Source organism: Mixophyes fleayi, chromosome 12, assembly GCF_038048845.1.
Source record: "Mixophyes fleayi isolate aMixFle1 chromosome 12, aMixFle1.hap1, whole genome shotgun sequence".
NCBI lineage: Eukaryota > Metazoa > Chordata > Amphibia > Anura > Limnodynastidae > Mixophyes > Mixophyes fleayi.
In genome coordinates, this window is record NC_134413.1 from 32184259 (window position 1) to 32208217 (window position 23959).

At 39.4% G+C, this 23959-nt stretch overlaps 1 long non-coding RNA gene across 1 annotated transcript; it reads left to right on the forward strand.

The window, feature by feature from the left end:
- Positions 1–11116: 11116 nt before the first annotated feature.
- On the forward strand, positions 11117–23455 carry LOC142108217 (uncharacterized). Its single transcript, XR_012680122.1, has 5 exons — positions 11117–11151; positions 12988–13034; positions 15865–15948; positions 17748–17890; positions 21597–23455. It is a non-coding gene; the product is annotated as an uncharacterized LOC142108217 (long non-coding RNA).
- The last annotated feature ends 504 nt before the right edge of the window (positions 23456–23959 follow it).

The window sequence follows — 23959 nt, forward strand, 5'->3', positions numbered from 1 at the left end:
CCGGCTTCCACGGTGTCCTGCGAGGACCAAACTTTAATCTTCAGCGAGATAAGAGGGGTAAGCTGGAGGCATCTCAGCTCCTGGAAGCCGTGTGCTGCTACAGATGAAGCTGTGGTTTCTTGCATGTTATTTTTAAATAGAAATATATGAGCTTACTAACAATGGCATTGGTAATGACATAATGTGACTAATGATTATTGATGTCTTTACATACCAGTTTTGGTGTTCACACTGAGTACTTGATTTAATGTACTGTATTTTATTGTATGGTATTGTGTTATGTATAGCAAAAAGAATAAAAGAGTTTTAGAGTTGTAGACAGTGTTTCCAGCAATCACTAAATTTATTGTGTTTCCAGCAATCTCTAAATTTATTGTGTTTCCAGCAATCTCTAAATTAATTGTGTTTCCAGCAATATCTAAATTAATTGTGTTTACAGCAATCTCTAAATTAATTGACAATTATGTGTGTGGATAGCTACTGTTCCTTTCAATCAATTACATTTTTGTGTTTTCCTCTACTCAGTTTACCTAATTCATGGCTTGAATTAATAATGAGAGTGAGGGCACAGCGAGACTCTTGTTATTACATAAAACACTTTTGTGTGTTTAAAGCTTATTTTTTTACAGTGTTCAAGTGTCCCTAGAATTGTGCTTCTATGCCGACGTGTAACTGAAAAGTGAAAAATGTGTCCCTTTACAAGGATGAGACATGATCTCTACCATTTCTGATCTGGTGCAAAATATTCAAGTTCTGCAATGAAAACATCTGTGTCCTTATACAACACCCTTAAAAGTAGAGATGGTCACTGAACCCCGTGTTTTGGTTTTGGATCTGGATTACCTTCGTGTTTTGGTTTTGGTTTTGCAAAACCGCCCTTGCGTGTTATGGTTTTGGTTTTGTTTGGTTTTGTTTTGCAATTTTGTTTAAAAATCAATGTTTTTGTGCATAAAATAACCTAATGTAGTGCTCCACCTGTTTCTTGGATAAGTAAGGTAATTCTAAAGCTAATAAATTAGGAAGAAAACAGTTTAATCCCTGGTAGGCCGTCCTTAATTCTCCACACAAACCTGGTTGTCTTCCTCTTCATCTTTGCCTATTGGCAATGCAGCCATCGTCTTTGGGTGTATATTACACCCTCCACTTGTAGTTGAATAGAAAAAAAGCAGCCTGAATAGACTGTGGAATTAGAAAGTAAAAATAAATGGACCACGGTAGTTTGGTGGCTATCTATGCCCCCCCCCCCGCCCTCCACTTGTAGTTGAATAGAAAAAAAGCAGCCTGCATAGACTATGGAATTAGAAAGTAAAAATAAATGGACCACGGTAGTTTGGTGGCTATCTATGCCCCCCCCCCCCCCCCCGGCCCTCCACTTGTAGTTGAATAGAAAAAAAGCAGCCTGCATAGACTGTGGAATTAGAAAGTAAAAATAAATGGACCAGGGTAGTTTGGTATCTGTCTGCATCAGATCCTCTCTCCACTAGGAGTAAAATAGTAAATTATTCAGCCGTTATAGAGTCTAGAATATAAGTAGAAATTGAGAAAGGCAATTTGGTATCTGTCTGCATCATAATCATCAACATCATCATTAGTGCCCTCGTCGCCTACACAAATCTCCCCCTCATCCTCTTCTAATTCAAAAGTGGCATCCTCAATTGGTGTATCACCGACTACACTCGGGCTGTTCAGGCACACATCAGCAGAACTGCTGAAAGGAACCTTCTTTATGGGTACACTGTCACTAACAGAATGCTCACGATTAGACATCCCACTGGTGGATGGACTCTCCACAGGGATTGGTGTCATTTCTGATTCAGAGCATACATTATCCTCTAATGCCTTACTGTTTTCTTGCAGCTCGGCTTTCACGCGTAACAGTACTTGTGCACCACTTGTAGGCTCGGTAACATTTTTTGATCTGCCACTAATAGACAAAGGTGAAGGCCTCATTCTCTCTTTGCCACTGCGTGTGTAGCATGGCATGTTGGCAATTTTTTTTTTTATCGGCACTTAACTTTTCCTCAGTTACACTTCTTTTTCGCTTCAACACGGTAATTTGTTTTTTTGGTGTGTGTTTTTTTGACTGATTTCAAAAGACTGTGTAGTTTGACATCGCCTTTCCCAGAGGACGTACTGGGAACACTACCATCAGGACTGGTGACAGAACCTGGTTGCTGATTTTGCTCATATGTGGACTGCTTAGAATCCATTATGAGCCCAACGCACTTGTAGTGCTACAAATTGTTTTAGATACTGCTGACAAATATGACTTTTGACAGCCAGAAATATTTAGGCAAAATAAGGGGGACACCCCAAAAGCACTGGGGAGTGCTAAAAATTATTTGATAGATACTGCTGACAGATAGTAATTTTGACAGAAATATTTATGCACAATTATGGGGGACACCCCAAAAGCACTGGGGAGTGCTAAAAATTATTTGGTAGATACTGCTGACAGATAGTAATTTTGACAGCCAGAAATATTTAGGCAAAATAAAGGGGGACACCCAAAAAGCACTTTGAGTGCCAAATATTGGAAAAAAAAATAAATCTTCTATCCTCCTCTCTTCTCTAGCGATTTTTGTTAGCACAATTGGAATCAGAATATTGTATTCTCTGTCTCTGCTCTAATCAGCCTGTGACTACACCCTGCTCTCTCCCTCTGTCAAATGGCAATGGATTGCTGTGGAGGCGTGTATTTATAATCTTCAAGTATCGCGAGAACCGAGCCCCGAAATCCGACGACGTCACAATGACGTTCGGCCTGGATTTGGATTCCGTGCGGGTGGGTCCTACTCAGCTCGGTACTCGGATACCCAACGTTCGGTTCTCGGGGAACCGAGCCCGCCCATCTCTACTTAAAATGCTACAACTTCCACACTTCATTTAATTTTATTAATCTTGCACCATAAAACTTTGTGCACCTGTAACATTGTAGCTCCTGTTAGTTTCAGTCAGTCTGTCATGGCAGAAGTTAATGCACTGTAACTCCCAAGAAATATAACCCACATGCAGCGTGTTCTGCCATGAGTAAGTATAATGCCTGGACATGAGTTCAATTGTTATTGGGTTATAATTCAGACTCTCTTGCATTGTCACCCTGGAGTCTGTGGGTCATGATAGTTTCACCAAAGAGAAACTGGGATGTGACAGGGCAGAGAAAGAACATACATAATGAGATCATTTAGCTCAGGGCCTGTTTCATTAAGGCACATAAATGCCGATTTGTGCTGTATTTTGTGTTATATCGCAATGAACATGACCAAAAACTAACCATACGACAGAAAAAGCAGCAACATCCAATTCATCTTCAAGCGCAAAGGACCCTTACTATAGCCTACAATTTCAGAGGAAGACCAGGGAGGGGACTGGGCGTATGGGGAGGGGACTGGGCTATGGACGTCGTCAGTGGACAGTAAGGGCGTGCTAAGCCAGGGGTGGATCTAGACTTTTCTTTTAGGGGGGGTGGTTTATAGATTAATCCTGGCCCCACTCCCTCTCCAGTCACGGCTCCTCCCCCTCTCCAATCACGGCTCCTCCCCCTCTCCAATCCAGACTCTTGTAGGCCCTGTGCCCTACTACTATGTTTCTTCCAAATTAATGTATTTTAGGTTGCAAGTCGGTCAAGTTTGTTCTTTGCTTTATTTTAAGTAAAAGACTATATAGCTATAAAATCACAACAATAAGAGCAACAAATAACAGATATGTCTGCCTCATCATCACACTGCGCCATCTTATTCACACTGCACTATCTTCATCACACTGCGCCCGTTTCATCACACTGCAACCCCTTCAACACACTGTTGCCTCCTCATCACACTCTTCCCTTTCCATTACACTGGGCCCATTTCACACTGTTCCCCCTTCATTACACTGCTCCCCCTTCATTACACTGCACCATCTTCATCACACTGCTCCAGTTTCATCACACTGGACCCTTTTATAACACTGTACCCCTTTTCACGCTGTGTCTTTCTTCACACTGGGTCCCTTTTCATCACACTGGGTCCCTTTTCATCACATTGGGCCGCTTATCACACTTGATCCCTTTCATCCCAAAGTAGCACACTATGGAACTGGCCCGGGGGCAGATGCCCCCTGCCCCTCAGCTCAGTCATCCCCTGTAGGCAAGGGAGGCCTGTGATCACATGCCATATTTTCATAACCCTCCCCACCAATCCCTTGAAAAAAAAATGTTCCTAGCCATTGTATTCATTGGAATGTGAGAGTGAGATGTCTGCACTTCTGGGGGCAAGAGCCAGATGTAGTCTCTGTGCTCTGATCAGTAAATGTTCGCCTGACAATGTGACACAGAGAGTCCATAAACCGATCAGAAGTATTAGATCACTGCCCGCGCCTCCCTGTCACAGCAATCTCACATTTTAATGTCAGGTCCATTCAACCAAAATTGAGAATGACGAGATTGTCTGTTCGTGGTAGCATTGCTGCTAAATGCCTGTGGAGCAGGTAAGAGATGATCTGCAGCAGCACACTTGGAAAGATGAGAGCGATGATATGCAGCAGTTACCACTAACGAGTGGAGCAGGTAAGCGCTGGTCTGCGGCAGTACCCTTGGAGAGATGAGAATGATAATCTGCAGTAGTTACCACTAATGAGTGGAGCAGGTAAGCGCTGGTCTGCGGCAGTACCCTTGGAGAGATGAGAGCGATGATCTGCAATAGTTACCTCTAATGAGTGGCACAGGTAAGCTATGATCTGCAGCAGCACACATGGAGAGATGAAAGCGATGATATGCAGCAGTTACCACTAATGAGTGGAGCAGGTAAGCGCTGGTCTGCGGCAGTACCCTTGGAGAGATGAGAATGATAATCTGCAGTAGTTACCACTAATGAGTGGAGCAGGTAAGCGCTGGTCTGCGGCAGTACCCTTGGAGAGATGAGAGCGATGATCTGCGATAGTTACCACTAATGAGTGGTGCAGGTAAGCGGTGATCTGCGGCAGTACGCTTGGAGAGATGAGATCCAAGCGGAGATACATGAGCTGCCTCCAGGCCAGGAGACTGACGGTAAGAACCAGCACTGAGAGGTGAGGGGAGGAGCCTTATAAAGAGGTGCCAATGAGAGGCAACCAATGGAAGAGCGAAGTAGGTAAGAAAAGGTGAGACGGTCACTCGCGCCTGCACAGGACCGCTGCTGACATGACAGCCGGAGGAAAAAGCGGGGAATCTGGAAACAGGTAGACGCGACGGTTACCGGGCGCAGCCACAGGAAAGCGGCGTGTGACAGTGCCATTATATACATTGTGCGAAGTGTGTTGCAAAGATGATACAATTGAGGACCCCCAGTCTGCCAGACAAGACCAGGCATTAAAGAATCTGCAAGTTGCCTCTAGGGGCCTAATGTATCAATCTGTGATTTGCCTTTTTCAGCGATTTTCTCTGACGATGTTGAACTGTGTATGAAGCTTCAATTTTGCAAACTCGTCCGAGATTGCTGTGAAAATCGCCAGAATCAACATGCTGCTTTGGATAGACTAGATTAGCAAACACATCAGCTTTCCACTGCTGCTCAATGTGAACACAACAGGAGGCACAACACGAGTTTTACTTATGAGGGTAATCATGATTTCTTGTTTAGAGGAGCAAAAATTATTATTAATTATCTTACAGGGGGCATATTATTTGATGAATAATTTAGTGGGCCAAATTTTTATTTTATTTTATTATAATGGCATAGTATTTCATTACTATTTCAATAATAATTTTGTTATGATGTGGCAACACTTAATATTTCCAGATGGGAACACATTTAAAGTACTTACTTGCAGCACTACAAGTGGCAGCAGGAAATGTGCAAGATAAAAGTGAATGTCTATAAAAAGCTTTAAGGCATTAAATAAGGACATTTTTATATCCTATATAAATATTTTTTAATTGAATATGAATAGAATTTAAAAAAAAACCAATTTTTAAAAACATGTTTGGCCTTCCCCTTGTATTGAAATTCCCCCTATATGTTATTAACTTGTAAACATTATAGAATATTTCTGTAGGTTGAATGTTTCCATTAATTAATTTATTGCATTAGTCACTTTTGTGGCTGAAAATTAATTCACAATACCTTTATGCCTACAATATCTTTTTGCCTCAGGTGTAGTTTGATGTTGACTTCCTGACTATGCTTATTACTGCAATATTGCTTCCCTAAGGAATGTTATTTCTGGCTACAGAAAACAGACTGGTAGTTCCCGGAGGAACAGGTCCTACTTCCTACGGTAAAATCAATTTCTCCACCTAATTAGCAGCTTTGAAACTAGTAATGTGGACACTGTAATTTGTGCTTATTGCTGATGATTCAGACCAATTCTCACCTGAAAACAGGTGTGTATAAATCTATAAATTTGTAGAGCAAATACATATGGAGTAATGATGTAGGATAAAATATGGAGTGGGTTATAAATAAAAAATACAGCTTATATCTAAATTGTAAGAAACGATATGGAGACAGAATATAGGGGAACATTTTGGAAAACCAATGGTTGGTGTGCAAAACTGAAACCCATAGCAAAAAGACAGATGGGTGCTTTTATTTAATTAAACTATTAGGAAAATGACTAGATCTGGTTACATCATCATCATTTATTTATATAGCGCCACTAATTCCGCAGCGCTGTACAGAGAACTCACTCAAATCAGTCCCTGCCCCATTGGGGCTTACAGTCTAAATTCCCTAACACACACACACACACACACAGAGACAGACAGACTAGAGTCAATTTGTTAGCAGCCAATTAACCTACCAATATGTTTTTGGAGTGTGGGAGGAAACCGGAGCACCCGGAGAAAACCCCCGCAAACACGGGGAGAACATACAAACTCACAGATAAGGCCGGGAATTGAACTCGTGGCCTCAGTGCTGTAAGGCAGAAGTGCTAACCACTTAGCCACCGTGCTGCCCCAGATTTTTCCACAGTAGCCTCCCATTACATATTTTCTAACCATAACTTTGTGCTTTGTGTAGTTACATGTCTACATTTATACCACATTGACAGTAAACGTATGGCTGAAACCCTTGGATCCGCCAGTCGGGTGGAAATGTGTTCCACTGGCCTCTGTGTGTGCCCCTTTGCTGTTAAGTGTACAATCTTTCTGGACTCTTTCAGCAAAATGTGAGCCTTTTGTCTGGCATTCCGCTTGCAGTGTGCACATATAGTTTATAGGCCAATTATGAATGTAGCTAAAAAAATTTTTTGTAAATCTCTTTCTTTTTAGAATGCATCAAATACAAAACAAAATAAAACAGAAAACAGATGTCGCGATAATGACATAAGAAGGAGTTTGTGAGCCTAAATGATCTAATGATGCATTCATGAGCAATAGCCAACAGAGTACAACCAAGAAAGAGAGTATACAAAATGTTGATCAAAACGACAATCAGGGTGCAGAGATTTTTTAAGTAGTAGGTAAAGGGAGGGGGTGAAGGGGGGGAAGGGCAGCGGGAAAAGAAGGGAGGAGTATGGGTGGGAGAGCGAGTAAAGGGCAGTGAAAGAGCAAAGAGTCCCAGTTTATTCCATGCCAGGAACAGAGGAATTATGAAGTTGGAACCAAGATTCCAATGTCGCATGAAATTTAGGCAAAGTGTTGTTGAGCAGACCAGTAATATGCTCCATAGAGGATAGATGCCATATTCTATTCAACAATTTTGTTCTGGTGGGTGGGGAGGGTTTTTCCCATATCCTTGCTATGAATAATTTAGAGACGTGACTGATATGTAAGATCAGTCGGTCTATGGGTTTATTCAGTGATCTGGTATTATTATTAAGCAGAAGTGTTAAAGGATCTCTCGGTAGCCAGGCATCAGTGATCTGTATAATTACATCCAGAGTGATATTCCAGAACCATTGTATGACGGGGCAGTCCCACCAGATGTGGAGATACATACATACCAATTGCACCACATTCTCTCCAACATCTGTTAAATACATGGGATGGGAGATACGATTGATCTTTTCAGGGACCATGTACCAACATGAGTATAGTTTAGCTATTCATTTTCTAATTACAGACCATTCCTTGTTGTACAGAGAGATCCCTAAATTCTATTCCCAGGATTCCTCATAGGCTTCCAGTTGTCAGGAGCCACGACTGAGATAAATTACGGATATATTACCTTTATGGCCTACAGAATGGATGCAGTTTACAGAGTGTCTTTATGCGTGTTTGTGATTGGTTATAATTCCCCGTATCTGTAGGTAGTGGAAATGCAGCGAAGGAGAGAGATGGTATTTGTCCTGTATGTCTACAAAGCAAGTGGGAACAAATTCCCCCAGGGCTTGAATAATTTTTTAATTGCTGAGTTGCTAATCTGTTTTTATGGTAAATGGTTTTATAATCAATACATTATGAATCTTTTTTTTTTTTAATCCTGCAATCAATCAATGCTTTGTAAATTCCTACTTTGTTTCCTCTTTCCTATGAAGGCTTCTAAATGCAATAGATGGTTGATAGGTTAAACTCTGGTTTTCATTGTAATACTATTTTAGGTGACACATCCCAAAAGTTAAATTTGGTGCAAGGCTTCACATACAGTTTTGAAGATAACTTTATTACTGTTTTTTTGGGTCCCACATGCATGCACCGAAGTGCACATTCCAAAGTACTCAGAGTAGAGATCACTGAGATCCTGTATACAGGAATTCTAAACTGTACCATAAAATAGTACTTGTGACTTTCATATCAGGAACAGCTGGAAGCAAGTACACTGCTGAGGAGGTAATCTTCCTTCCTAGGGAAAGCTCAATAAGTGACTTTACTAGCCAGCTTTGTGTGCTGTGTCCTCGCTTATAAGGCTGGGACACTTGGGGAAGTGGAGGGTGTGATAAGCCACGTGGGGGAAGGGTCAAACAACTGTCTATCTATTTCTCACCTCCGCAGTTTGGATTGGAAAGAGTGGTCTTTTTGTAGAGACTAAAACAGCATTAGGTACCAGATGGTACGTCTATAAAACAAATACTCTACAAAACGAAAAAAAAAAAACCTATATTCAAATGCTGTTAGTGGAACCTGCTCATTAATGCCCACAATTTGGGAAAATGTAGATCAGGGAAAAAAGACAACAGAGCTTTGTACTAATTGTGCCTTAATGGCCTCATGGTTGCGTTCATATGTTCCCTAATTAGACGTCGTAATGTTAATTACCGTACAATGATTCTGGGTTTTTTTGCTTCTATTTGTTAATACAGCCGTCCTTCCTGAATAGATGCATATACTAATACTCATTTTATACATAAGTAAAAGATAGAAGACCTTACTAACCTAAGGATGTTTAGGCAGTTCTCTCATGTGCCTAAGAGAGTGCTTATTTTTATAGAATTCATACTAATGCGTCTAGATGATCAGGTATAGTTTCTTATAACTGTTTTACTGCATTTGGAACACAGTGGGATTGCTTTTATTGACTTATTAAACCCAATATTAAAGTAAACCCAATATGAAAAGGATGTTTTCTATATAAAACCTATGGGAGTCATATCTTTTGAGGTCAGTGGTTATCAGTTCTCAGTCCTGCATTGCTCCTAATAATTGAATCTGATTTCCAATTTCTTCTGCAGGTCATGTGTTATTTATATATGTAAGAGGTGCAATACATGCAGACATATGACCCTGCCAGTCCCAACAGCACATGACCAATTGTCAATATAATAATATATTCTGTTGTTTTTAAATGATCACCTGTAAGAAATGTTACCATATACAGCATACAGAATGAAAACAGGTGTTCTGACAGATGTCCCGGAGCTCACAAAAATGTAGTCCCAATTATTGTAAACCTTCACAAAGAGAGACATTTATTACAGATAATGTAAGTTGCTATCTTAATTTAAGTAGGATAAAACCTTAATTTGTCATTTGGACAAAAATGTCTAAAATGGTAATTTGGAGTCAAATATAAAGAAAAATACGCTCCCCATTACCGTCGTAATACAATACTGTGACTTTCAGTACCTAATGACTCTCAATAAATAAATAAGACTTTTCATATATATACTAAACTGTCTTGTATGGCTGAATAATTACATATATATTTATATAATTGCAAGATAGTTAGTGTGTGCAGGGGCGCCCCAATGGGGATTCCAGTTGCCCGAAACCCCTGCACTTGAATTACGAGAGTTCTGTGGTTTAGAAGGAGGAAGCAGCTTCTAGGCACCTCCCCCTCCTCCTGCTTCAATAAAAAACTATAACACACTCTGCAGTCTAAGGGGCCTATATATTAATGCCTGCATCCCCCTCCTCCCTTAATTATCATCCCTTATCGCAACATTAAGGGATGATAAAATGCGCCCATTTATTTAAAAACTCATCCCGGGGAAGCGCATGCGATAAGAGGCCGTCCTGGCAATGACTTTACTTTATCAACTACTTCGGGATTTAACCTGAAGTCTATAATGTGCAGAGTCATTTTTGGTATTAAACAGAGGGGAGAGCATGAAGGTTGCCGGAGAAGGAGCCGAAGATCCCTCTCCTGTGATGCTCTCAGTGGCTGATCTGGGGAGGGGGGGGGGGGGCAATCGGGGCAATCATCCCCCCTAGCAGCAGAAGCATAACATTTAAAATGTCAAGATGCTGATCAAAGGGGGCATGGACAATCGCGAACAGGGGGCGTGGCCAACTGGGACTATCCAATCAGACTGAAGGGGGGCATGACTATTCTAAATTGTCCCGTCCCCCCTAAAAAAAAGTCATGCTCTAAAAAGCTAGGCTTTTCGGAGCTTCATAAATTGGCCCAGATGGTAGTCCCTATTGAGAATAATAGGGGCTGCGGTATTATGAAATTCTTATCCTAATGCAGGAGTATATCTATGCTTTTGATAAATAGCTAGGTAGTATATCTATGCTTTTGATAAATATCTAATACTAAATTATGCCTAAACCATGTGGAAACAGAAATTTCCACATGGTTTAAGGCTTAATAAATAGGCCCATAAGACCCATTTTTTTGTTGGATGTGCTTTTTTTTAAAGAACTTTGGCTTCAACAAAATGGCTGCCATGATTGTTCTTACTTTTGGCCCCAGTGTATGGTTCTTACTTATGTTTTAGCTCTAGTGTTTCTATGTTCTATGTAGTTAAAGTAAGTTATTTGTGATATTTTGCAGTTTCTTGACTTCTCAGAGTGATATGAAGCACTCGGTAAGTAACTGTAACACTAATAGTAAAACAATTTGTTTAATTGCAATTGGATGTGAGGGGGGAGTTAGTATTCATTTTAATGAGATGTATTAATTTACAAGGTATTAAATTATATTCATTTGGTAAGTGGTTATATTAATGTGTTTTTTTATGTACAGCTTACCTTAAGCCTCATTCTTTTTTCCTTATATTATTTATTATACGTTATTACATTCATATACATTGCACTTTTCTAATGTTATTATTATTGCGCCAAGTGTGGTCTTTTGGGGCTTTTTCCACAAACAAGCATTTGGAAACCCCTCTCTAGAGATCCTGCATTTGCCCCTGATGCGAGTACACCTTCTAGGCCCTAAAAGCATTTTATTCCAAAAACCCCTTCTTTAATGACAGAATAAAAACCTCTCCCAAATAAAAGCAATATAATCCTTACCTTTCCTGATAGAAGGTAATTCACTCTGCATGGAGTACAAGCACCAATTTGATCACACCTGGAGAATATTTATATATATATATATATATATATATATATATATATATATATATATATATATATATATAAAAATATATTTATATATATATATATATATATATATATATATATATATATTATATACAAAAAGAATATATATATATATATACATATATATATATATATATATATATATATATATTGCTACTGAGTCAGTATGCTGGTATGATATACCTGCACTTCTACTGCTCGCCTCCTTTGAAACTGCCCACATGCTCTACAGCAGGCCTGTCCAAGCTGCGGCCCTCAAGGTGTTGTGAAACTACAAGCCCCAGCATGCTTTGTCGGTAGACAACCAGTTGATAGCTGGAAGGGCATGCTGGGACTTGTAGTTTCACAACACCCATAGGGCCACAGGTTGGACAGGCCTGCTCTACAGACACGCGAGTCTCTCCTATCCATTGGTCGGTGTCTGTAGGGACTGCTGTGTAAGAGCCCTGACAAGAGTGGACCTGGTCTATTAAACAGGTAAATTACAGACTTTAATAAAGTACATTTAGCCATTATTCCCGAATGCTTCCTGTGCTCAGGGTTCTCATGCTGGGTGTAATAAAACCATAGCTTAATATTAAAAGAACCTCTCATCCAGGAACACAGCTTGTGCCCATTTTTCGAAATCAGCTAAGGATTGCACAATGCAATAGTATGTCACAACGCCATAGTTATCTCTGCAAATAAATTCACAATATCACTTCAACCAAGCAGGTTTATATATCTCTAATACTCACCAGTATAATACTTTAGAATTAACCCTTAGGTAAAGGCAAACATAAATCAAGTCTGATTTAATACAAATTAAGTATTCTGAGAATTGTCATCCTTTGAGGACAAATCTTCATGTTGGCGTTATATTTACCCTACAGCTGAGTGCTAGCTGCTGTTTCTGAGATTTAGAACAGAAGTCCACTGCTGGTCATTCAGGTTTACAGGCATAAGATCGGTTGTGCACAGAGAAACATCTTGATAAGAGATGGACAGCATCAGTATTAACTTCCATTTCTCAAACGTTTAATCCCATCAGCCTGTAATTAGAAAAATAAATGAAGCCCAAATAGAGCTGAATGATATAAACTCTGAGAGTTGGGTTATTTTGTACCAGCACCCCTCTCATGCAGGGGTTAACAATTGCAGATCAGCTGTGATCCTCCTTTGTGGAGCGCCTTCCTGTACTTATATACAGACCCCCCCTGTTTCCCCCTCTTTGTTATGGATTCCCGCCCTTCTTCCCCGAATCAGTGTCCGCTGGTTACGTTGATGTCTTTACCGTGTGCTTTGTTTCTCTGTCTAACGTTTTCTATTTTCAGATGAAGCCACAGCTGGGCAGAACAGAGCCACAGTTAGCGACCAATAGGTTGGTGTCATAGGGTTTGAGAGGAGTTGGGCCTTGGAGTGCTGCCACTTTAATTAAAGCGGCTGTATGAGCTGATCTTGCATTGACAGGGAAATCCAGGGCATGCCTGTAAAGGGGGCCCTGACTGAGATAAAGCTGGGGGTGGAGACACTCCGTGCCCCAGAAGGCATCGGCGGGTACGGATGGGCCCTCCTTCATTTATTGGTTGTGTTGGTTTTTAGCTGACCGACGCTCTGTTTTTATTGCCACCAATTTTTCAGCAATCTGTTAATAAAGCTGTGACCTCCTTTTTTCCTAAAATAAATGGTTTTCTGTCGCTATTTATTACCAGGTTCTTACTCATACATACCAACTCTCCCGAAATGTACGGGAGATTCCCGTATTCCAGGGAAGTCTCCCGGAATCCCGAGAGAGCAAGTCATCCACTGGAATGACGCGATTCCCAGTGAATCGCTTAATTTCGGTCCCGCCCCATAAAACATTATGACACTGGGGGTGGGGCTAAAGTGACGCGGTTAGTGAAGCCCCGCCCCCTCATGGCCATGACCAACATAAAGTGGGCAAGTGTGTTCTTACTATTGTGTACACATGTATGATATGTGATGGCTTGAAGTAAAGACATTAAGCGTTCGAGTATTTACATAACCTGAAATATTTGACACTTTCTTAATAATTTTACTCTGCTTCCAAAGGACTCAAATGGTTTGTGTAAGTTATCTTTTTTTTATGCTTTTGTAATTATTTTACTCTGTCTACATTCTGGAAAGTAATAAAATATATTTAAATTAGCATCTCAGATCCAGCTTATTGCATCCCCAATGAAAAAAGGAACAGGTATAGATAAAGAGGGTAAGTGGGTGAGCAGAGCAAGTAAAGAACAGGTACAGGGATGAAGATAGGGGTACATGGGTGGACTAAGGAAACAAATAAGGGAAAGGAGAATGGACACATGGAAGACAAGGGAGAGGACATGGAAAGTTGAAGGGACATAAGAGATGTGAAGGAATATGTAAGTACATAAAGACATGAAAGAGATGTAACCACGAGGGAGACATAATTGGGCACAAGAGAGGGAGAGGTATGGGGCACAGGGTAAACAAAATCTAAAATTAATTTCATACTATCAAAATCCCTAAAGCTTCTGAGTACCCAGGCGGCTTCCAGGCCCCCTCCATTCACTTTCCATAAATTTCCATATGTTCATAACTGCATTTCTAAATTTCCACTTCGACCACTGTTTGTATGCCCTGCCCCTGGTGTTTGGAGCATTCTTATACCCCATTCATACTGCACCAAAATCCCGGGTTTTTGCTGGGGCGAGCTCAAACGACCCGGTTCTTGGTGCAGTATGAATGGTACAAGTCAAAAATCCCGGGTCTAAAAACCCGGGTCTTCAACCTGGGATTTATTGAGGGGTAATCCCCGGGTCGGACCCGGGTTGCCTGCACTATGAATGGTGCAACCCGGGTTTTTCAACCCGGGTTGCACAGAAAACAAGCTGATTGGCTGTCTGCCTGTCTCTGGAGGATGACGTCATCGGTGGGAGCCCGTGGAAGATTCGAGAAGGAGTTTAGGAGAAATGGTGGATGGTGGAGTGCAGATCAAATCACCACCCACTTTTGCATCATCTTTATGCGTCAAAAAAACAGTCACCTTTCAATGACATCACCATTTTCAGCCAATGAAAACTGCTCTGGTGATGACTCCCACAAATTGCCAGGGCACAGACTTGTGCAGTATGAATGGGGTCAACCCGGGAAATTCCCGGGTCCGAGGTGCAGTATGAATGGTGTTTCTGAGCTGGGACGCTCCGAGCCCCGGAAAAAACCCGGCTTGAAAAACCCGGGAAATTGCTGGGGCGGCAGTATGAAAGCGGTATTAGTAACGGGTTTTCGGGTAGTTACTCACATATCTGTATATGACATCCTCCTGGTGTTACTGTACTACTCAAAACGGATACCACATAGTTGTTTTTTTACTCTATAGAGCTGTGACCCTCTGTCTATAGAAATGTCCATTAGAGAATTCCACAACCAGGCTTTAATTAATAAAGGTTTGTGAAAGGTTGCAGGGTCAATTATATTTCAAATATCACATGATTACCATCCAGGAGTCAATTTGTCGCCTAAATAATACTAAATTTGCTGTTACAGAAAGCTAGGTATTATATAAAACGTGCCGTTTAAAAAAAAAAAAGTTGGTATATTTTTTTACATTCAAAAACGTTAGCGAAGACATTTACAAAGGTTACCGAAGACGATTATACCTGTAGCGTACATCAATCAAAGAACTCACCTCAGTGACATCATGGGTACAATGGGGAGCGTTAACCATTCACACCTTGATTCATTATCAGAGCTATGACTGTGACAGGGTCTATGAGATTGCATGAATTGGCTGCCAGTACTAAGCCCCTATGTGATTAACGTGCTCTGACAACTTTTCAAGTGGATTCCTTCATTCACATTGAACAGTAAGCAATATTCTGTTCTCCTTTGCAAAGAATGTGTGCCTGTCTATTGTCACCCATTGTATACACACTAATTTAATTCAATGAAAAATCCTCATTTGGCATAAGTATGTTTTAGTTTTTCTTAGATATTTTTTTTTTTCGTTCTTTGCAGTTTCATTTTGTGTTAAACATATAACAAAATAAAAATCTGCAAGACTGTCCGCTCTTTTCTGCTGACATTAAAGGTGATATGCCATCCGGTTAATGAATACTCACCACTACATAGGCATACTAGGTAAAGAAGATTTTACAAATGTCTTGTTATATATGAAGTGTCATAATCCCCTAATTTGATGAATTTGTATGTTTTCCCCACAGCATTCATGAAAAAGTGGTAAATAGCTATTGCCATTCAACAACCTGATCTTGATCTGAATGTTTAGCTGCTAATAATGTCACAAGGTCAGTCAATATTATGTGTTCCAATTTAGGGAGTATATTATAATAGAAATAAAGAAGTGAAGAACTTGGTAGTTATAAGTAGTTATTGCAGAGATTATCCTTGGAACATTGGCACTCTCAAAGTAATGGGTATCGCCATTTAAAGATCCATCTATGAATAACAGAGTAATGCCTTTAACAAGAAGTATGATAGCTTTAAAACAGATGCACATAGTTGTCACATTCAAACAATGTCTGGAGAAGTTTCCATGAACCTGCACTGAAAATGAAGAATGTTGTTTTTATCAGTATGCATATGAGAATGAGCAAACCAATACCTTGTAATTACATTAAACAAGCTATTGACTAACTTTTGACATCCTTATCACTTATATTGTACTCTTGCTATGGAGAGCTGCATCAGGTTAATTGAAACACGCACTATTGTATTTTAAACACAATGGCTTGTGTCTAGAACCGGATTAAATGCATTTTCCTTAAATATTTGGAGCCTTAAATTCTTTGATCTTTTATAGTCCTGGATTAGGATCCTTAACCAGAAGTTAATTATACAAAGAACGTGGGGCAGATTGGTGACCCTATAGCATACTCTAGTGGTAGAAAGGGGGAGGTTGCAGCCAGACCATTCAAAAGCATTGTGGCTGGTTCTGTGCAGCTAAAGTGCTCTTTTATGGCTCCGTGCAAAAGATAGTGACTGACATCAGTTAATTATGGGTGTAGCAATACAAGCCTCCTTTTCTGTATACTTTATTAAATATGTTAATTTCCCCCCAAAAAATGTGTACTGGCCATTACAGGTACCAAGAGATTGGTTGGTGAGCCCTAAACACAGCACACACGTGTGACATAAAACAAATGTTTTAAACCAGCCCAATAAGTGTATATTTTTGTGGATTTGTTGATTAAGATTATAACACTGGAGCACAGCACCTTTCTTGTACACCCCCTCCAACAGCCAGTAATATTACGCAGTGAGACCTACCCTAACAAGAACAATGGCAGGCTCCCGTGTCTGACTCCCCCCCACCAAATTTGTGAGGTCCCCCTCACAATGCTCCATCTTCAGGGTGCTTCAGGAACAGAGACTACATTTTTTGAAGTTCAGATCTACCGATAACTGTCTTATGTAATGAGCCCTGTTTGGATAGCCATAGGGTGAGTAGTTCACAAGTGAAGCACCCACTGTAATGCTTGTTATTGGGGGTTCTTACTGCACAATAATACTGTTACGTGGTGTTCTTCTTTAACTCTCAAATTTTATATTTAACCCATTGTTTTTTCCAGTTGGTTACTGGTGACTACAGTCATTCTGCTGCCTAAAGTGACCACTTCCCCCTTATATACACAAACTAATATGCATGAAACAATTGTTTACTTGCTATTGAGAATCACATTTTTTTCCTTACAGTTAAAAAAAATTACTTTATTGTTAGCTTTCCTTTATCTTTGTTTAATGTAAATAGTTAACTACACAAGTTTTATTAATTGTAAGAAAGGTAAAGTATGCAAGCATAGAACCTTTGTTTTTGTCTCTGTCCCATAACTCAAGCCTTCCTGTCAATCTTATTGCTAATAATCCTTTCACAATAGAATAGCTTAGTGGTGTGGTTTTCTGGCAAAGAAGTGATCTGAAGTCATTGGCAGCATTGTTAGACCAAAGATTCAAACATATAACAAATAGCACAAAAAGGAGGTGGTCTGTAAGGAGAGAGGTTATAAAAGTATGTCTGTAACTAACTTGTCTTCTCAGTCACATATTATTATTATTATTATTATTATTATTATCATTTATTTGTTAGGCGCCACAAGGTATCCGCAGCGCCGCACACAGTACTAACAGTAGACTATACAGGGTGAAACCATAAAGAGCAATGAACAAAAAGTACCAATACTTCAGAAACTCCGGCCAGTCATATACAGTAAAGACGGAGCGGAAGAACAGGTATGGAGACAGGAGGGGAGGGGCACTGTGTTTCTCCTCACTTTGCCTTTGTTTTTGTTATTCCGTCTGATTTCCTGCATTGCTAGCTTGTTCTGACCTTGTTTATATGCTTGTGACCCTGACCTTGCTTTAGTGACCGGATTATGAATACATCCAGCCTGCCCTGACCTCAGATTTGAACCAGAGCTGCAAGCTCCAACCCTGGCCTATACTTGACCACTTTCTGCTAGACAGTAGCTACCTAGCGAGACTAGCCTGTGTGTTTTCCACTGCAAAGTCCTGAGTTAGTAAGAGACTGTGATAAAAACATTACTGTGTGGAACTATATGTCCCAGTGACAGCCACAGGGGCATGATTAGGTATGCTGTCACTTGTAGAACTACATGTGCTAGCATACCCATGGCTCCCAGAGGTGTTTGGAAACCTACAAGCACTTTGGAAACCTACAAGCACCAGAATGCCCTTGCAGTAAGAGCATGCTGGCACCAGTAGTTCCACATAGTAATAGTGACAAACACACACACACTACAAAAATATATTATTAAAAATAAAGTCTCTGCAATTCCCTCTTTACCATCTTTGTTTTATTCGAAATTCTTTGGGATCTTCTTTTCTTCCATCCTGAATTAATGAAAGGGATAAAAACTAAACACTTAAAGATGATGCGAGACTTGCTCCTAATGTAGCTTATGGCTCATATGTCTATGAGAGGAGAGTCTGCCTACAAATAGCCATTCAGAGTACAGAAACCTGCTGTGAGTATTTGAGTATATGCCCCACATGGGTTATGAATGAACTACACTTCATCTATCAATTAAGTTTGATAACATTCATAACCCTTGTGGATCTATAGATCGGTCTTCCTGTGTAGTGTGATCAGGCAAGCCTTGCATAGACTAGTGCTGGTTGCAGCTTTTGAGGGGGATTCTTTTAGAGTTTATTCCCCTGTATTAGCAGTAAATAAAAGTATTGGTGCCAGTTTCAGATGGAAGGATCATGACTTTTTCTTTTATAAAGTTTAATTGCCAGTCATCATGAAGTTGAATATGATGACTAGCTTATCTAATATGCAGTCACATTCTTACACTGTATTTTGAGATCTTATCTTTAAGCAATATTGGAGCAAGGTTTTATATTTTCATTTGGGCTGCCAAATTTTGTTCTACTATTAATGAGGCCCTTTATGTCATTATAGTCTAGCTCCCAGTTTTCTTCAACCTTTGATTCCACCCACTAAAGAAGCCATGCAAATAATCTATTCTCATCTTTCTGAGGTGGAGTGCAGTCATAGAAGAATTTGGGGTATCTGCCCTTTTTTTGGAACTGGAACTTGTTTGTACTGATTGCAAATCAGTGTTCACAGTAGTTTCTAATGTCTAATTTTTTAATCAATGTCTGTCTCCTTTGGTGAAACAACTTTCCCTATTTCAGCCTTCTGCACTCTGGTGCTTCAGGGAATTTCATTGGTTAGAGCTTCATTAAAAATGTGGAATTCCCTACATTCCCTTGGACAAACCATTGGTGCTTATTGCTATTAACAAGGGTTTAATTCCTAGAGGCTCCATTGATTTTTGAACTGTTCCTCTTAACCTTCAAGTGGGTAATTCTACATAAGTGGGAGATGTCCTTTTTGCCATATCCAAAGATTCTTCAGCTTGGAATCAGAGACATACTCCAGTCGTGGAATAGAATTAAAGACAAATGATTTCTTGGTGTCTCTATTGTATTACCTCCTGATTAGAGATAGTTATTCCCTAAACCTTGTTGCCCTTGGTATCTATAGCAAAGCTTCAGGGTCTGCCCCTTGCAAATACATCTTTCCTGCTGGTGCAGGTTTGTTATTCATTAAAAATAAGGACCACTCACTAAAATCCTATACAAATTACAGAGGCCTCTGTAAAATCATTGTTAAAAACTGCTCCCCTCTTTTGATTTCAGAACTTTATGGTTGCATCTCTGGAACTTCAGTGTTTAGCAAACTTTTACGCATTTACATAGGGTCTATAACTTATTCCACATTAAAAAGCGAGACAGATTAGAAATAGCCATGGAACTGTTAGTATATTATAATGCCATTTAACCTCTGTAATCCAGCGACACTCTTCAGAAAAACCTGTACGTCTTAAATCCACATTTCTTGACTGTCAGATATTATGACCAATTCATAAATAATCACTCTATTGTGATAGCCCTCATAACTGCTTAGGAAAAGAGATGTCCCTCACAAGTGAATTCTGAAACAAGTTCTGCCTTTTCAGCACTGTATAAAACTTTTACTTCTGTCCATACAATACACCACCCTAATCGTTCTCAATCATTCTTTTTAGAAGTAAATTTCTCTCACAGTGCAATAAAGCTGGTAAGATTCATCCTTCATCATCATCATTTATTTATATAGCGCCACTAAATCCGCAGCGCTGTACAGAGAACTCACTCACCTCAGTTTCTGCCCCATTGGAGCTTACAGTCTAAAATCCCTAACACACACACACACACACACACACAGAGACAGACACACACACACACACAGACTAGGGTCAATTTGTTAACAGCCAATTAACCTAACAGTATGTTTTTGGAGTGTGGGAGGAAACCGGAGCACCCGGAGTAAACTCACGCAAACACGGGGAGAACATACAAACTCCACACAGATAAGGCCATGGTCGGTAATTGTCATGACCCCAGTGCTGAGAGACAGAAGTGCTAACCACTCAGCCACCTGTGCTGCCTGATCATTGTGTATTCTTTTAAAAACAATCTTCCTGCAGAAAATAATTACTCAAAAGGAGATGTTGTCTGTAGATCTGATATTGGAAGAGTGGAAGCGACTACTTGAAGGGGTGTTATCCCCATATATACTGACCATAACTATTTGCAGTAACACCGACCTGCACAATGTTTGAATCCTAGACAGACCACCTAAGCACTCTTCTTTTCCCACTTCAATTTCTAATTGGCTTTCTGCTCTGACTCCAAAACCATAAAAGCAGATGTTCTTTCTGGTCATTTCACTGTAACTCCAAATCCCAGGAAAATTTTATTTATATATAATAGATCCCTCCTGAATTATTATCTCCATGTCCATTTTGTCTTTGAATATACCTCCAGGAAACTTCCTTATAGGAGTATAACTATGTGCAAAATTATTTCATGTACCCTCAAATATAAGTTTACTTGACATCTTGGAGTGAAAATGGAGCTGTATTGTCTCTTCTGATCCCAAATAAGCCCTGAACTCACATCTCAGGATGGTTTCAAAGATTTACCAGCATCAAAGGGGTTTCCACGTCATTTGGGTCATAGTTAGCTAATTTTTTAAAAATACCTAATTTTTTGTCCCTCCAAAGGGTCTTCCTAATACTTCTCATCTAGCTGACATATTTATTAGGGAACTCTTTAACCTACATGGTCTTCCTCATGAAAGTATATTGGATCATTGCATTCGATTTACGGCTGTGTTTTGACAGTATTTTGCAAGAAACGGGAAGTAAAATAACATTTTTCTTTTGCTTATCATCCACTATGCATCAGCCACACTAAAAGTGTCATGTTTTTCCATAATACTTATGATTTTATATTTCCATCAGGATTGGAGTGACTTCCTTGGGCTGAATTTGCACACAATAATCACAGTTATGATACCAACCCTTTTTTTATGTTTATGATAGTATTCGAGAATCCTAGAGTCATTTCTTTCTTCTTCCAGAGAATCGGCTGATGATTCCACTGTAACCAAGTTTCCAAACAAGGTTGGAAATTCATGAAGTCATTTTCAAAGATACCTTGTCTAAAGAAAGTAGAACATAAACACAAAAGATGTGTTTCACACTAAAAACCTTGAGAAACATTTTTGTTTTCTATCAGAAACATCAAATTACTCTCTGCTAAATTTGTTCCATGGTCCTTTGGCTCTTATAAATTGAATAAATCAACTCTGTGTCGACTCACATTGTCTTCTTTGCAAATAACCAATGTCTTCCATGTCTGCCTGTGGAAACTTCTTGTCATTAATTGTTCCACTTTCTACAGTAATTCAACCAAATCTATGTCAGTGGATCTACAGCAGGAATTTTAAGTTCGTCACATCCTCGATTGAAAAACTTTAATATGGCAAACTATTTGTAGTGGACTTGAGGACATATAACACTAAGGAACATTCTAGGATGAAAGTATTGAAAATTTATGGTGTCCCTTTGGTCAAGAAGCTCCATTTCAACCATCATCATAAACCGGAGCGCTTCCAGTGTCCACCATAAAGGGGGGTTCTTGTAACCATTTTTACTGGTTGCACTGTTTCAAACACACTATTCCTGTTCGCTTTACATCTCGCATTTGGTTGCTTTATAGGTGACCACACGTGAATAGTCACAAGTTTTATGGATGTTCTTGTTCAGACACACCTGGTTATATAAATCAGGTTTTGTACTTTCTGTAGTTTGAGCTTCTTGCTATTATTCCCTGTGTACCAACCCAGGTTGTTTTGTCCTTGTTTGTTTACTTGTGTCTCTGATGTTAACTTAGTTAACTGCTGATGAATCTGTGTTTTGATATCCCTGACCTCAAACTTGTATACTGACCTGAACCAGAGCTACCAAGACTGATAGCCTGTACTAGACCTTGGTCCTATTAGTTAGCAACTGCCTAGTATACTATATTCACTTATCTGGAAATCCTGGAAGATTCTCTTGTTCCCATATAATTTTTCCCAAACCATCCAAACACTTTTAGGAAGAGACACAAGCAGCCATGAAGTGTAGTGCAAAGTATATAAGAAAACAATATAGTGTAAAACCATAACACAATTTTATTAAAACACAAGGTATAAATAAAAATGTATAGTAAGAATAAATCCACTTATCTGGCAGCTGTAACAAGCCTGACTAGACCTGAACAGCCTCTACGTAGGCTGATGAATTCTCAATTGAAGTTAGCCCTGGGATCCATAAATCCTCCCACAGTGGAGACGTTCGCTCTTTTGCAACGGTCCCTGGTATAAAAATAAGGTCTCCAGGTTAGCATGAGTTGCTAGTGGCATAGTCCTGTCATCTCATTACAATGTCTACCACATCAGGTAACACTTAGGTATAGTTCATTTTTTAGGTTATAGTGCATGTAACTGTAATGTAAGGTTATGCAGCCAAATATGTTTGAAAATTGTAAAATAATACATGTGAATTTGTGTTCATTTTCAGTCTATGTAACAATAATTTAATTTACATGGTCCATGGCTATGTAATAGACATTTTTTTTAATTAACATGAATTTATTTTTTGGAAGGAAATTCTTATAATGAGCACACACATTTTAAGTGGTTCCTTTTAAAAGAAAAAAAGAGAAAGCGAAATGAACTTCTATAAATTCATGAGAAATATGGTTGACAACATAAAGAAACTGAGTTTTATAATCCTAGTCATTAGTGAAGTGCTTTTTTAATATGCTTTTTCGCATATTTACTCCTGTGAGACTTTATTTGGGTAGTAATACTTAAAACAAATTCTGTTCACCCGTAGCAGTGTCATTACAAACTTGAATGAGCACAGTTATTGTAAATAAATAAAAACAATGTACCAGAACCAATTCTGACTGAGAAAATACTGTTCAATTAGCTCTAAGCTTTAGTTAAACTTTACTTTTGCTTCTTTATTGATAAGAATAATACAAAAAAGGGCTAATTTACCATGTTGGGGAGGAGGGGTTTCAACCACATTTACGTAACTAATTCATTTAAATACATTTAGGTTCTTTAACTTTGTTAGCAGAGAGCTAAGCTTTGCATATTCTATACAGTAAAATTGATTGTTATGTAAAATGTAATACTGATCAAAAAGAAAAGAAAAATGGAGCAATATAATGTCAGGACTATTTAAACATTAAATTATATAATAAATCATGGCATGCTTCAGGAACAATATAAAAGACATGTTTAAAGGGAACCTAGGCTAACAACTCTCATGTTTCTAAGAGCAATGTCTTTTTTTTTATTTTGTGTGTGTGTGGGGGGGGTTGGTCAGTATAGGGGGGTCCTGTAGCTGGTGCTTAAAAAAACCTGAACTCGGGGCCTCATTTAGA